Source organism: Jaculus jaculus, chromosome 2 (assembly GCF_020740685.1).
Source record: "Jaculus jaculus isolate mJacJac1 chromosome 2, mJacJac1.mat.Y.cur, whole genome shotgun sequence".
In the NCBI taxonomy this organism is placed as follows: domain Eukaryota; kingdom Metazoa; phylum Chordata; class Mammalia; order Rodentia; family Dipodidae; genus Jaculus; species Jaculus jaculus.
The window spans coordinates 71,045,662-71,063,111 of NC_059103.1; the positions used below are offsets into that span (position 1 = coordinate 71,045,662).

General features: G+C 36.9%; 1 protein-coding gene across 4 annotated transcripts in view; it reads right to left on the bottom strand.

Moving 5' to 3' along the window:
• Window positions 1–17,450, bottom strand: part of Sntg1 (syntrophin gamma 1) — a 922,134-nt gene that overhangs the window by 96,993 nt on the left and 807,691 nt on the right. The window lies entirely within an intron of this gene.

The following is a 17,450-nucleotide window of genomic DNA, read 5'->3' on the forward strand; positions in this document are numbered from 1 at the left end:
TTTTCACCAGAGAGGGAGGCCATTCTGGTGAAGGACTATGTACAAAGAACCCCTAAGAGATGATGAAGCCTATATTCTGGCTCCTTATACTACTCACTGGTGCAGATATCTGCTCTGTTGCTGCTGTCCTCAGACACTGGAATTCAATTTCATCGGCCTTCCAACTTGGACTGAAGACAAGGAATATTCCAGGACTTCACTGCTGAATTTAGATTTTTGAAGCATCCACCTTCATGATCTGAGCAGCTACAGGATTGTCTCACTCTTCATTCTGCAGCTACTATTGTACTATCCAGCTCATGTCATACAAAGCTGTCTAATAAATCCCCTTTTTACTACACATTCACTGCATTGGTTCTGTTCATCTGGAAAAACTATGACTAACTCTGTTACTAATTGAGCTTCCCATAAAAATAATTAAACTACATAAGTACACATACACACACACACATATACACACCCACACCCCTACACCCCTACATGTATAATAACAGACTTAATTAGCGCTAATAAAACAAATGTATGATTAGTTTCTGTTTTTATCAACTGTATATTAAGCATTTAAGGTAACACATCAAACTAGATTTCTTTGGAAAACTGGAAAAATGCCTTTAAAAACTTAGATATTTTGTCAATCATTAGAGAATAACAAGGGGAAATCCACAATCCTATAAACACTTATAAAGCTAACTCATGGTTGTAGAGATGGCTCAGCACTTATGTCGCTTGCCTGCAAAGCCTAAGGATCTAGGTTTGATTCCCCAGTGACCATGTAAGACTAGATGCACAAAGTGGGACATGCATCTTGTAGTTCATTTGCTGTGGCTAGAAGCCCTGGCTTGCCCATTATTTCTCTCTTTCTCTACCTACCTACTTCTCTTTCTTAAATAAGTATATAAATAAATAAATAAATATTAAAAAGTAAAACATTTAAAAAATAAAAAGCTTACTCATGAACCTAAATACAAAGTCAAATTTTTCCATAGAGTACTTTCTGTATAGAAATGTCACATAAGATACTGAACTGTCTTACTCATCTTCTGAAAATGAAGGTAAATGTTATAAGCTAGCATTTCTCAAGTTGGGGAAAGATGGCCCAACAAAGATTTTCTGCTTTAATAATTAGAGTCAGAAATGATGAATACTGTGTGTTTAGGCTTAAACCCTTAAGAATGGATAGAAATGTCAATGTGGAAATGGTTTAGGATGATCTGGGTAATAGTTCTTCAGGTTTCCATATGAATGGAAATGATAATTTCTCCTGTCTTAATATATTTTATGATTACTTCCCAAAATAACAATAATAAACATGCATATGTAAATAAATAATGAAGTAAAGACAAAAAACATGAAGAACAAAAACAATAGATAACATAACCCCAAAGATTCCAGTGTTTGCTTCAGTAGCAATTTCTAGATGCCTGAGTAAAGAGATGAAGGTTAGAGGAAAAAAGAAAAAAAAAAAAACAGGAGAGAAACTAATGGAAAAAAGAAAGAAAAAGAAAGCAAGAAAGCAAGAAAGCAAGAAAGTAAGAAAGAAAGGAAGGAAGGAAGGAAGGAAGGAAGGAAGGAAGGAAGGAAGGAAGGAAGGAAGGAAGGAAGGAAGAAAGAGGCAAGAGGAAAAAGTGTCATAGGAAGAAGTATGAATCCCTTTTTAGTTTAAGTCCAAAGAGGAGAGAAGATGAGGGTGGTGGTCAGAAGATACATTTAAAGAGGTGACATGTAAGAGTTTTCTCAAACACATAAAGTGGTCAATCTAACTATGTAAAATTATACCTAACTGCATCATTATAAGTCTTCATAAAACCAAAGACAATATAATGCATTTTAAAAAGTGATCAAGCATCAAGAAACAAGCATTTTCTGTGTATTTTGCTGTTGGTGGTAATGACTAAACCAGGTGCCATACAATTTTTAGGTAATTACAAAAATTACAAAAAAAAGAATCACTGCTAGAATTAAAAGGAAACATGTCACGATCCAGTGGTATCAATTGCAAAAGACATAGTGCTGCTCTGATTCCATATATCTAGTAAAATCCATTCATTTAAAACAAGTAGAATAGCCACAAAATAGATAAATGAATGAAGAATGTTTATCTGAATTCACTGAATAACAAAGGTCTAGAATCCCCATGCATAAATGTTAATTGAACTATGACTAATTTATTTTATGTAAGCATTGACTTTCATGAGAAAATGAGTATAAGTTGATTTCAAGTAAAGAGGAAATTATAAGAAGGAATTGATCTTATATAATCATTATAATTCCATATAAAAGCTATAAAACAAGTATCAAATTTTATCATTTAAATGATAAGGTCATGTTCTACATCAAATTAGAAAGTTATAGAATGATACCCAACCCCCTTTATTTTAAATTGAAGGCTATAATCCCGTTGATCAAAAACAAAAATCATGAGTTAAATTAAAATATATTTTTAAGGAAAATAAGATAATGAAATATGGAATAGAAAACTTCAAGAATTCAACCAGAGTTTTTATATCCATGTGTTTATCTGAAAAAAATCAATATTTTAGAATATATAAATCAATTTATTTAAAAAGTGACAGAAGGGCTGGAGAAATGGCTTAGTGGTTAAGTGCTTGCCTATGTAGCCTAAGGACCCAGGTTTAGGACCCACATTCGCCAGATGCACAAGGGGGTACATGTGGCTAGAGTTCGTTTGCAGTGGCTAGAGGCCCTGGCATGCCCATTCTGTCTCTCTCTCTCTCTCTCTCTCTCTCTCTCTCTCTCTCTCTCTCTCTCTCACTCTCACTGTCTTTTTCTCTCTCTGTCTGTTGCTCTTAAATAAATAACTAAAACTAAGCAAAAAAAAAAAAAAAAAAGTGATGGAGGACCAGGAAAGATGACACAACAATTAAGGCATTTGCTTGCAACATCTACTGGCCCAGGTTCAATTTGCTAGTACCCAAAGCTAAATGCACAAAATGAAGCCAGCAACTAGAGTTCATTTGCAGCAGGAAGAGTCTCAGACATACCCTTACTCTCTCTCTTTCTCTCCGTCTCTCTCTCTCTCTCTCTCTGTCTGGAAAATAAATAAATATAAATAATTTTAAAAAGATAAAGAGTAGAGAGTATTGTTTGACAGATAGAGAGGAAAAGAGAGACAGAGAGAGAAAGTAAGAGAGAGAAAGGGACACTAAAGCCTAATAAAAGAAACAGATCAGTTATTAATGAAATAGTAAATAAATATATTAAGCCAAAGCAAAAATAATTGTTTGCTGTGGTGAACCTTCTCTTTCCAGATGGAAGTGACCTTGAGATGACTCAGAAGGCACCATGGTGCTGAGAAGAAGTGACAAAGGAGTGCTCAGCACTGATATGTCATTCACCCCTTCCATGGCTCAGGGTCCATTGCGGAAGAGGTGGTGGAAAGAATGTAAGAGCCAAAGAAAGGGTTGAACTTCTTCCAACATGCTCCTCTAAACACAAAGACTGCAGCCATTGTAATAACATTAAAACTTTCTTAATATAAATTGTATTACATTATTAGTCATTATTTTCACTAATAAGTTAGAAAAGTAGAATGTTGTAGAAACAAATAGAATTAAAGGGAAATGATGTATGATACACCTAGAGTGACAAGGATTTGCAAATATTTTCAGGCATTTTGCAATTTGAGGGTATTTTGTAAGGCTGCAGAACTTCAATGTTTAATTAACTTAAATCACACCTAAGATGCTTGTACTACACAGCAACAAATAATTTCTTAAAATTCAAAATGTTTGTTTATCATCTTTTATTATTTTACTTTATTATCTTCCTCTTCTCTCTCCCTCCTTACTTCTAACACTTCTGCTGCTTTTGTTACTGGTTCTCTATCAGTACCACTGAGTTTTATCCCCAACTTTAACATATTATATGCTTAAAAAAAAAGCTTTATAACAAAATTTTAGGTTTAGGGCAAAAATAAAAGTGGAGTTCCATATCCCCCATTCCTACATGTGTAGTCTTACCACTATCAACTTACTTTATTAATCATTTTTCTCATTGCTATTACCAAATTTCTGACAAAAAGCAACTTGAGGAACGTTTTATTCTGGCTCACTGTTTGAGAGGACATACTGTGGGGCAGGAATGATGCAGGCTTCTTGCAGCTGCTAGTTCCATCTCAGTGGTACAGGAATCAAAGTGAGACAGGTGGTGGAGTTGGGCTTCAAACCTCAAGCCCACATTCCCCCCAGTGACCTTCCTCCTCCTGCTAGAACCTACATTTTAAATGTAGTACAATTTCTCAAAAGAGCACCACCAATTGGGGACCAAATATTCCAACACATGAGCCTGAGGGAACATTTCACATTCAAACCAAAGTTCCACCGCTGGCCCCAATAGGTTTGTGCCTATATATAATGCAAAATGCATTTAGTCCACCTTCAAGAGTCACTGTCATCTTAACTATGTCAGTACTTCCTACGGTCCAGTCATCAGTCTGCTGAGACTTAAGTTAGCCTTTTAACTGAGAATACCTATAGAATCAAAATACAATTTACATGCTTCAAGAGCACAGTGGCATAGAATTAATATTTTCATTCTAAAAGGGAAGAATGCAGCCACTATAAGGAAAGCTTGAATCAAAGCAAGCTCAAAGTCCAGCAGCTCTCCTTGACAAGCACCTAGCTCAAATTATGAAATCATCTGCCCTCTAAATCCTAACCTTCCAGCTGTATTGCCTATGGTAATTGTGACCAATGTTTTGGCTGGATCTAGTTGGCTCCCATGGCTTTCATCAGTGTATGGTCCACATTTCTGGCATCTTAAACATCCTAGGATCTCCACTGCAGCTAATTCTCACCTTCACAGCTTCACACACAGCCTACTAGGAGCTACATCCAGGGAAACTGACCCTACTACATGTTGCCTTCCCTTGACAGCTTAACCTTGGTGCAAGACTCCATGACCTCCTACTTTGCATTTTGAATGCAGTTTGGAAGTATATAATGCACCATGACAAGGAAGGCATGGCGACAAACAACTATCAGCTGTGGCAGCAGACGAATGAAACATTGGCCTACATGTGGGCAGATTAAGAAGCAAAGAGAGATGTGTGCTGGTACTCATGGGACTCTCCTTTGTCCACTTTTATTAAGTCTAGGCCCTAGCCCACAGGAAGATGAAGATTTCAGGTGGGTCTTTCCTCCTCAGTTAATCACTCTGGAAATACCTTAATAGGTATGTGTCACTAATGCTCTAGATATTTCTTAATTCAATCAGTTTGACAATTAAATTTAACTATAATATTTGTCCACTGTATATTTTATTTGTGGAAGAACTTTTCCAAGTATTTTTCCAGGTTTAATCAGGATGATTTGTTACTTATTATATCCTTAACTTGGTTTCAGGGATTCTTTATTTTTGATTTTTTTTCAGGTAGGGTCTTGCTCTAGCCCAGGCTAACCTGGAATTCACTATGTAATCTCAGGGTAGCCTCTAACTCACAGCAATCCTCCGATCTTTGCCTCCCTAGTGCTGGGATTAAAGGGGTACACCACTATGCCTGGTGGTTTCAGGAATTATTTGCAATCTTGTATCACGGTCCTTTGTCAAATATGTGTTGTACCAGGCTGGAGGGATGGCTTAGTGGCTAAACTGTTTGCCTGCAAAGCCAAAGGACCCAGGTTCAATTCCCTAGGATCCACGTTAGCCAGATGCACAAGGGGGCACAGTTATCTGGAGTTCATTTGCAGTGGCTGGAGGCCCTGGCACGCCCATTATTCTCTCTCTCACAGCAAGTTATGTTATGAAAATCAGCAAATGATTCTAAAGTAGTAGGAATTTTATATGGTTATTGTACAAGTGTTATATCTAAGAAGTCACCACTGTATCCAAGAGCATCTAGATTTTCTCTTTTTTGTTGTACATTTTATATTTGGGCCAATGATTCATTTTAGTTTCCACCTTACAAATCATACAAGATCTGTGTCTATATTTTTTTTTTCATGTGCATGTTTTTTGCCTAGCATCATTTATTAAAAAAATAAACTATTTTCTAATGTATTACTTGCATTTGAGATAATTTCTGGACTTTCTATTATGTTCCATTGATCTATTTTTCATTGATTTCACATTTTCTTTGTTATGCTATCTAAAAGTAAGCTTTGAAGTTGAGTAAGTGAATTTGCAAACTTTGTTATTTTTAGAGTGATCATATTTCTATTTTTATTTATATTTTTTGGAAAGGAAAGGGAGAGGGGAACACTTAGTACTTTTTGAAACAACATCAATATGACATGTGATTGTATATACAGAATGGATAATGAACAAAGTAAATGTAAAGTGAAAGTAAATTCTAGTAATCAGATTGTCAGTAGTCTTCTGTTCCTATGGTTTTCTTAAAACAGGCTCATAAATATGTTTATTTCTTCTCAGCCATGATGAAGACAAACAGATAGCATATCTGTGTATCCTATCTGGTCTTTCTTTAATGCTGTGCCCTGTAGAGACCAGATTCATTTGCAAACTATGAGGTACAGATTCCCATTCCCTATTCCTGTGCCATTGGCCAGAAGGAGACCTTAGGAGGGCTAGCCCTCAGGACTTTGACAAACATGCCCACTCTCTGCGCTGCTGCCTCCAGCTTAACTGATACTCGTCATTATAATATGCTATGATGACTACAGGTGGCAGGCTGGGCATTAAGGAGAACAGAACAGTGTGTGTTACATACCACAACGAAAATGTTCTGGGGTTTGAAAGAATAAAACAAAAGAAAATAAAACAACAAAAATCCCACGGTGTACTGATACCCAGATTATTCCCAAAGAGAAAAGTGGTGGACAAGTTTACTATAACAAATTCTACACATAAGGACAAAGACCAAGACAGGCCCACATTTCCAACAAGGAAAATGTTGAAGAACACTGTAAGCTCACAAAGCCAACACAAAGTTAAGAATCCAAGCTTCCCTCAGGGTCTAATGTGGAAGAGGTGGCGGAAAGAATGTAAGAGCCAAAGGAAGGGTTGGACTCCTTACAACGTGCTCCCTCCAGACAAAAAATTGGCCTTGATATCCATGACCTCATAATGCCTGACACTACCTACACAAGACCATCATAAGAGGAGGGAAGGATCATGGCATCCAAATAGAGGAGAGACTTATTGAGATGGGGAGTGGATATGATGGAGAAGGGAATTTCAAAGGGGAAAAGGGGGGAGGGGGGTATTACCATGGGATATTTTTTATGATCATGGAAAATATTTAATAAAATTGAGAAAAAAAAAAAAAGAATCCAAGCTTCCACTGAAAAGAGGCTCAGAGATGAGTCATCTTCACTTGACCTCCCTACTCTATTACCTCCTGGTATGACTGGATACAAAGTGTTGAAGCCCAGTTGTTTTAAGAGAATAAGAAGCACATATTGGATGTCAGAGGCCTTGAAAATGAACAAATCAGGAGAAACATGAGTGAATAACAAGGCAGGCTTCTCACAGACAACACTGACCTCACAAGCACTCAGTTCTAATGGGGAAAAGTCAACTCTGCAAATAATTTTATCTTGTCAAGCAGAAAAGTAAATTATTTCTCAGGGATCATGACATTCAGAGTCTCAAACTATGCTTATATGTTTTATGTAATGCCTGCTGCTTAGGCACCCTATTGGTGAACCATGCAAGCAGACAGAAATATAAGTCAGAAAAACAAGAGAAATTACAGACACGAGGGGAAAGCAGCCCATGCACACAGGAGATTCAAACTCTAGAGGTTATAGAAATAAAACTTAAAAATACTATTGAGAAAATATTATTATTGACAGTATGTGTATTATTTGTATATTCTCTATTGTAAATTTCCTTCTTTCTTTCTTTCTTTCTTTCTTTCTTTCTTTCTTTCTTTCTTTCTTTCTTTCTTTCTTTCTTTCAGAGTGACAGAGAAAGAGGCAGATAGAGAGAGAGAGAATGGGCCTCCAGCCACCGCAAATGAACCCCAGATGCATGTGCCACGTTGTGCATCTGGTTTATGTGGGTCCTGGGGAATGGAGCCTCAAATTGGGGTCCTTAGGCTTCACAGGCAAGCATTTAACCACTAAATCATCTTTCCAGCCCTTATTTATACATTTCTATGTGATATTCTTAGTATGTTCAAGTCTAAGGTGGTTAGTCAGGGTACTATAGTAAGTAACTAACAGTTACAAATGTTAAGATATATCTCAAACTGAAAATATAGATACAATAATCTTACACTAATTTTCTAGAAGTTTTTATGTACATAGGTGAGAGAAAAGCAGGTTTAGGTGAATTTAACAATCAGAACACACAAATTGCACCCAGTAATCAGTTGCATTTCTATAGTAAAAAGATCACTTGGCTATCCTTTATTTATAACTGGTTTTGTGATCAAGACTTATAGCCCAACACAGCTAGAAGCAGCACAAGCTGCTGTGGTCCAGGCTTTCAAAGGCTTACGAGTAGCAAGACCTCGGTAATGTAAATTATCTCCTGAGGTGCTGCTGGAGTGGCATTCCTCTTCTCAGTGGTCCTTACCTAGAACTACAGAGTTAGTCCCAATCTCCACACTGGGGAGAGCAGGCATGCCTTTGCAAATCTTGGCCCTCCTTAGGTCTCACTTATCTTCTCATTCTCCAGACAGCAATGCTACCAGCACAGATCCAAATGTCTTTTTTCTTTTTTTTCTTCTTGTTATTTTTTTTTGAAGAAAGGACTCACTGGAGCCCAGGCTTACCTGGAGCTCCCTCTGTAGTCCAAGGCGGGCCTCAAATTCTCAGTGATCCTCCTACCTCTGTCTCCTGAGTGCTGGGATTAAAGGCATACATCACCATGCCCAATAAAATGTATATATATAAAATTTTAATTTACTTGAGAGAGAGAGAGGGACAGAGAAAGAAAAGGACAGAGAGAAAGATAAAGCATGCCAGAGCCTCTTATCCACTACTTTCTACATCTGGCTTTACATGGGTACTGTGGAACTGAATCTGGACCACCAAGCTTTGAAAGCAAGCACCATTATTAACCACAGGGCCATCTCTTCAGCCCCAAATGTCTTCTTCTGATATTGTTTCCACGAGATTTCTGAAAACCCCAAGCTCATGCTCATGACACTGTGTGTCCATCACAACCTGTGTCTACTTCCTTCACACCTTTCCTCTTCATCCTGTTTTGCTTTCGCCTGGCTAGGAGCCAGGGGTGCCCTGGTATTGAGCTAAGACCTGGCTCACCTTTTTTCAATGTGGTTGTTTCATTTTTCTATTGCTCTCACAAATACTGTGCTCCTCCAAGTCAGTTATAGTCCAGACCACATCTCATCCCATCATTTCATGGCCTGTGGCATTCAGGTTCACCTTCCCACCAGATCAGGCTTCAGCCTACTCCCCTATTTCCTGTTGATATCAAATCATCTCGTATTATCCCTGGAATTAAATGTTCCTGGCACTAGAACCCAGCACCATGATCAGTCAGTGCTATTGGACTGACTTTTGTGGAGCTTTTCTGAACTTTTTCTGTGCTAATATTTCTCTTATCAAAATAAATTGCAAAGAGAGCTTTCAGTGGGAAAAAAGTTACAAAATGAGCTAAATATTTTCAGAGCCTCCTGGTATTCAAAAGAAAGTACTCTTCACTGTATGGACTAGCACATGTGGACTATGAGTTTGCAAATGAATCTATTGTCATTTTATATCAGCTATAGAAAACCATGTCTTCTCCCTCTTTTTAGCTGCTCCCCTGGAAACAACCTCTGAGCTAGTGATTACCGCCTCAGCACAAATCCTCCTCAATGAAGGCAGAACAATTACCCTGAGTTGTCGCCATACAGGGTTGGCTTTTCTTAAGGCTCTGGAATTAAGCAGTCTGGGGTGCTTCCAGGGCATTTTGGAGAGTAGCAATCAAGAAGAAAAAAGAGGCAGCAGTGTCAATACAAGACCACAGGTAAGCTTGGCAGCAGGCCTGAGATCACAGGCTGGGGATTTCACTTCCTCCTTCATAGGAAGGGTATTTCAGGACAAACAGGAAAACTCAAAGTTATCTTTATTATATTTTGCCACGGAATATATCAGATATAATGATATATAAGGTTTCTGCATATAAGAATATATCTTTCTGGTGCCTGTAACCTTAAAGAAATAAAAAAGTAATTCAGCCGGGCATGGTGGCAGACACCTTTAATCCCAGCACTTGGGAGGCAGAAGTAGTAGGATTGCCACAAGTTCAAGGCCACCCTGAGACTACATAATGAATTCCAGGTCAGCCTGGGCTAGAGTAAGACCCTACCTCGAAAACCAAGAAGAAGGAAAAAAAAAAAAAAGTAATTCACTTAATTAGTAATTCACCTGTAGTAAACACTAGGAGGTAGAAGTGAACTCAATATATAAGAATATCCTCAGATTTCATTTGGGGAGACTGACAATAAAAGGAAAAATATCCAATATATGTGTTGTACTTCAAAGTAAGAAGTCCCACAAAAAAAAAGAAATATGAAAGTAAATCAGAAAAAGGAAGATGTGAGTCTTTGGAAGGAAAAGGTATTTTAATTTAGATTGCCTTGAACTCCAAAGTATTGGCCATTTATGTACACATTTGAAAGAAATTGAGAGTTACCCATGTAGATAATTGCAAGAATAATGTCAAGGTAGAAAGAACAAAGGCAAAAGCCATAATAAGGGAACTTTTGGGATTAAGACCATTTTAGTTTAAAAAATAAAAATGAATAAGAGAATAGTTGATACTTGGATAAAAACAATTGGAAGATTTGAACCAGTAGAGAGAAAATTTCATTTGTGTTTTGATAGACTCCTACTGCAGAAGAAATAAACGAGTAGCAGAGAGGTCCACTGAGAATATTCTTACAGTCAATCAGGTGAAAGAATGGAGGTTTGGGAGACATTGGTAACAACAGAAAGAGTTGAGAAAGTTGTTGGACTCTGCATAAATATTGTAAAAACAACTTTAACATGTGATATAAAATAAAACATAAAGTTAAATGGCATTCATTTTTTTTAAGTTTAAAAATATAAGAATGGAGGGAATTGAAAAGATCTTAAGCAAACCAGTTTTGGAAGATAAATCAGAAATTCCATTGTATATATTTTAACTGTGTGAGAAATTTAGAAACAGACTTAAAACAGAAAAAACAACTGTGATAAGCTATTTGTTATTTCTAGACAGTGGTCAAATCTTGTAATATGGAATCTTGATTCATCACTTTAACTGTTTATAACTATATACATATGCACAAAGAAAGAGAGTGATGTCAAGTTCCTGTAGCACAGGGCAGTGGAGAAGAGGAGAAATAAAGGTGCAGAAAAAACACAAGCATTCCCTATGTCATAGGAAGTACTAACAAGAACTGGGCTTCTATGTTCATCTGAGACCTCTGAAAATAAGTTGTCATAGTGTACCATGAGTGAGAGACTATTGGTTCAAGATTGAAATGTAGAGGTTCAAGGGAGGTTGTGAATATAGTTTCTGTTTGAATGAAATTTGCTCTGAAAGGGAGAGAGAGGTCATAACAAAAACTTGGTGGAGAGGGAAAGCACAGAGTGGCATGAGGATAGAGGAAGGAGGGTAGTGGTCAAATGTGAAACTAGGCAACACATTGTACTTACTCACAGATACACAGTATAATGACAGGAATATGTTATTGAGAGGCATGAAAAATAAGATAATTAAATGATAGACTGTCAAAACACTAAAAGGCTGAAATATATGAAGACCAATTATGTATGAAATGTACTAAATGAATAATATCAATGATAACTATAATGATTCAAGTAGACAGTTACAATCATCCAGATAGTACATTGCTTTAAGCAGCTCCCTCCAGCCACACCTTACTGTCTGTACAGATAACTAGTGACAGTAGATGGTGTGGCTGAGTTGAGTGTATGTGAAGGAGGTAGGAGTGGGGTTGTAAGAAAGGGATATATCAAGGACTTGAGAATAGAAATAGTTTTATAGATTAAACCAGGTGAGATTCTTGTAGGGAAGTAGGAGGGAACAGCTTGAATGAGCATAGAACAGGCTCCTGACAGCTGCTACCAAGAAGTGCTTCTCACCTTGTCCTGCCTGAACCAGCAAAAGCCTTGGAAACTATGGGAAGTGATTCTTCCCACTCATACTAACCCTGAACAACAAAAGAACCTGAAGGTAAAGATGAATACAGTAGAGACCAGCTGAGCATCTCCAGAAAACATTCCATTCACCTGCTTCCAACACATACATATAGCATCCAGAGAACTGACCAAACTATCCAGATGACAAGCTGTGAAACTGATTTCATCATTCAACATAGGCTGGGTAGAAACTTACTCCAGTGGGTAACTGAGCTGATTTACACTAGGACAATACACATGCTAAATCTAGATATATAGGTTTAAAACTGGAAATGCTAATCACACCTCCCATATCAAGGCATGTTGTTAAAAACAAATACTAGGGAGGGAAAGAATTCAATACCCTTCCTCCCATCCTATCAAGGCAGAAATGTTGACTTGTTAGATGTGATGTACATTATTATGTACAATATTATTATGATGTAATATACCTTGATTTTTAAAACTATTTAGTATGTTAGAGTTAACTTTAGTCAATTTGATATTTTTAAACTTTCAATGCATTGTTGAAATTGAAACATGTTCTCATTCTAGCTAGGCAGCTGTCTGAAGTCTGGCATGACGGGGAGTTACTGCAGTCTAGCCCAGGGTTTAGCTCATGGTATCCTTTTACTTCAGCTTCCCAATTGATGAAATTAAATGTGTGAGCCACCACACTTGGCTCACTGCCTCCTTTTAAGATTAAATCTCTACTCATGCATATGTGTCTTATATTCATTTTGCTTATGTTTGTGTATTTCTTGCTTAGATTTTAGGTTTTTTTTCTATATTTTTCTCCATCCAAACTGATATTGGGATATATATACTATCCTTCCCACACAGAGCTCATAAACTTTCCTTTTCTTTCAAACCTTTTTTCCCCCATATTTAGTCCTCCTTTTCTCCTCTTCTTTACCCTCCATAACTATAATGTACTTAACCTCAAAAACCTCTAAATTTTGTAGAACCTAACAGTAGCCAAACTTGCTTTTCCTAAATATTTGTGCCACCTTTATCTTTTTCAAAATTAATACTAGTCATCATACTAATCAACTCTACATCCTCCTCCCACTCCTAAATAACCAAATTGCTAGGATACCAGCCTTGCTCATTTGCCCACCAGCAATCACTGAAGTCAAAAGACCATTATTGTTCATTCATGACTACATAATACACATAGCTGACATATCCACCATCTTGAGTTATACCAGCAGTTAAAATTCTTCTCTAAGAATAATATAGAGTCCAAACATGGCACTGAAAATATAGCTTCTGATATTTAAGAATACAGATTTTAAAAAAGAGAAGACCTAAGCAAAAATCCTAACCCAGCAATAAAAGAAACACAAACCAAGGCAACATACCTCTTCAAAAATCATAAATCCAATAGTAGTGACTTTCAGTAAGACTAAATTAGATGAAATTTCAGAGAGAAAATTAAAAACAATAATTATGATTACATCCAAAGAAATTAAGCATGAAGTCAAAATTATCAAGGAATTAAACAAACTTCTGAAGAACTCTTAAGAGAGCACAGGAAACTGCCTAAATGAAATAAGTAGTTTGATATAAGATGTAAATAAGGAAATAGAAGAAAAATTAATATGAAATACTAGAAATGAAAAACACAGTAAGTTAAATAAAAATGGTAGAAACTCTCAGCAATAGAATGGATCAAAGAGAGGACAAAATATCTGAGCTAGAAGATAAGGTAGAGCATTTGGAATATTCTAATAAGTAGAAAGATAAATTAATAAGAATCTATGAGTTGGGCTGGAGAGATGGCTTAGCGGTTAAGCACTTGCCTGTGAAGCCTAAGGACCCCGGTTCAAGGCTCGGTTCCCCAGGTCCCACGTTAGCCAGATGCACAAGGGGGCACATGCGTCTGGAGTTTGTTTGCAGTGGCTGGAAGCCCTGGCGCGCCCATTCTCTCTCTCCCTCTATCTGTCTTTCTCCCTGTGTCTGTCACTCTCAAATAAATAAATAAAATATGAACAAAAAATATTTTAAAAAAAAGTTTTTAAAAAAAGAATCTATGAGTAGAAACTTCAAGATATTTGACTATGGAGAGATCAAATGTAAATATTCTTAGTAAAGAAAAAGTACAAGAATTTCAAACTGAAACTATTTTCAACAAAAAATCATCGAAAAAATTCTCAAAATTAAGGGAAGAGATGTAAAGATATACACAGGAGGCATTTAGAATAACAAACAGATATAACCAGAACAAAGGGAAAAACTTTTCTTGTCACATTTTAGTTAAATTTTATCAACTACAAAAGAATAAATTGAAGGGCTGGAGAGATGGCTTAGTGGTTAAGCGCTTGCCTGTGAAGCCTAAGGACCCTGGTTCGAGGCTCGGTTCCCCAGGTCCCACCTTAGCCAGATGCACAAGGGGGCGCACGTGTCTGGAGTTCGTTTGCAGAGGCTGGAAGCCCTGGCATGCCCATTCTCTCTCTCTTCCTCTATCTGTCTGTCTCTCTGTGTCTGTCGCTCTCAAATAAATAAATAAAAAAAAAAATTAAGAAAAATATAAAAAAAAGAATAAATTGAAATCCTCAAAAGAAAGCATCTATTAACCTGTAGAGGCAAGCTATAATAATAATAACAACAGATTTCTTAACAGAAAGTTAAAAATCCGAAAGAGCTTGTAATGATGTATTTCAAATCCTGAAAATCAACAAATAATAAGCCAGGCTACTGTATCTAGCACAGATATCTGTCATAATTAAAAGAGAAAGAGGGCTGGAGAGATGGCTTGGGCTGGAGAAATGGCTTAGCAGTTAAGGGCTTGCCTGTGAATCCTAAGGACCCCAGTTCAAGGCTCAATTCCCCAGGACCCACTTTAGCCAGATGCACAAGGGGGTGCAGGTGTCTGGAGTTCATTTGCAGTGGCTGGAAGCCCTGGCATGTGCCCATTCTCCCTCTCTGTCTCTCTCTCTCTCTCTCTCTCACTCACTCTTTCTCTGTCACTTTCAAATAAATAAACAACAAAAAAATTTTAAAAAATAATAAAAATTTTTAAAAAAGAGAAAGAATAAACTAACATGATAAAAACAGGAAAAGGGAATCTATGACCACTAAGCAAATGCTACAGAAAATACTTGTAGCAGGATAATGGACTGAAGAGAAGGGAAAACACATACATGAAGCCACAGGAACCAAAATAAGTATTTGAGTAACAGTTAATGCAAGAGAGGAAGAGAAAAACTTTGAACCCTATAAAATCAACAAGAATGATGGGAATTAATACATGGTTTCCAATAATAAGTCTGAATATAAAATGGTCTCAATTCCCCAACCAAAAGACACAGGCTAACAGAATGGACTAAATGGCAGAATCCTTCTGTCTGTAGCATCTAAGAAACTCATCTTTCCATAAGACACTAAGGAGACATTTAGAAAACACTAAATAATAGACAGACATCACATAATCATGGATTGGAAGAATTAATATTCTGAAGATGGCTATTACCAAAAGAAAGCTACAGATTCAGTGCAGCCCTCATGTGAATTCCAACACCATTTTTCAGTAAAATAGAAAAACAAATAATTCCTAATTTTTGTGTGTGTGTGGCAGCATCTCACTCTAGCCCAGGGTGACCTGGAATTCACTCTGTATTCTCAGGGTTGTCTCAAACTCATGGCAATTCTCTTACCTCTGCTCCCAAGTGCTGAGATTAAAGTTATGCACCATAAAGGCCAGCTCATTAATTTATTGGAAGCACAAAACACTGCAAATTGCTAATGCAATCCTGAGCAACAAAAATTCAGTTTTATAGGTATCATCATACATGATTCTAAAGTATATCATAGAGCCACAGAAATAAAATCACCACGGTAGTGATACAAAATAGATATGTAGATCAATGCAATAGCATATAGAATCAAGATATAAATCCATGAATCTATATTGATATATTTTGACAAAACACTAAAAATCTTCACTCACAGAAGTCAACCTCTTAACAAATGGTGTTAGGAAAAGTGGATATCTATATGTAGATGAATGAAACTAGTTCCTTACATCTCTTCATTCATAAGAATCAATTCCAAATAGACCAAATTTCTCAATTTCTGACCTGAATCTCTGAAACTGCTAGAGGAAAGAGTTGGCATCATTCTTCAACATATAGGCAGAGATAAGGTCTTTCTGAATAAAACTCTAGTCACTCATGTAACATAGTCACTAATCAGACAATAGGAACTCAAGGAATTTGAAAGCTTTTATATTTGCAAAATACCCTTTTAATCAATCAAAGCAGCATCCTATAGAATGGGAGCAAAATCTTTGCCAGCTATACAGCAGAGTATTACTATCTAAGATATATAAAGAAGACAAAAGTAAATAATAACAAAAACATCAAAGAACCCAATAAAAAATGGGCTATAGAACTAAATAGACATTTCTCAAAAGAAGAAATACAAATGATCAATGCATTTTTAAATATTCAAAGTTCTCTGCATTCAGGAAAATACAAGTTGAAATTACTTTGAAATTCTATCTCAGTTCAGTCTATCACCAAGAAATGAAATGAGCCAGGTATGTTGGCACATGGCTTTAATCACAGCATTCAGAAGGCAGAGGTAGAAGGATTGCCATGAGTTTGTTTGAGCCCACCCTGACCTGAGATGACATAGTGAATTCCAGGTCAGCCTGGGCTAGAGTTAGACCCTAATCTCAAAGCACACACACACACACGGAAATGAAATGCTAGTGTGGTGGCTAGATTCAGGTGATCCCCATGAACTTATATGTTCTGAATGCTAAGTCCCCCTTGCCAGTGTTTGTCACATTCTCCTGCTGCTATTGTCCACCTGATGTTGGCCGACAGTTGATGTCCAGCCTCTGCCCATGCCACACTTTCCCCTGACATCATGGAACTTCCTCTTGAGTCTGTAAGCCAAAATAAACCCCTTCCTCCCACAAGTTGCTTGGCCAGATGCTTTATACCTGCAAAGAGAAGCTAACTGCAATAGTAATATATAGTAATGTATAGAAAAGTGGGGCCATTGTTTATAGAAACCTGACTCCAGAGACTTGTTAGAGATGTGTTATTTGGAGTTATGTAACTTGATGTTTCTTTGCTGTGCTAAAAGTCATCTTTTACAATGTGTATGCTTATTCTGTGTCATTATTATTATCTGTTTTACAGTCTAAATGTTAAGAGATCTTGGACTATAGGGATATTTGAATAGCATTAGGATTGATTGAAACTATGGGGACTTTAAAGTTGGACTGAATATATTTCATTTATATCATAGATGATCATAAGTTTATAGGGACCAGGGGATGAATTGGTGACTTGGTTCAGGTGTCCCTCATAAACTTATGTGTTCTGAATGCTTGATACCACAACTGATGGCAATTTGAGAGTTGGAGTA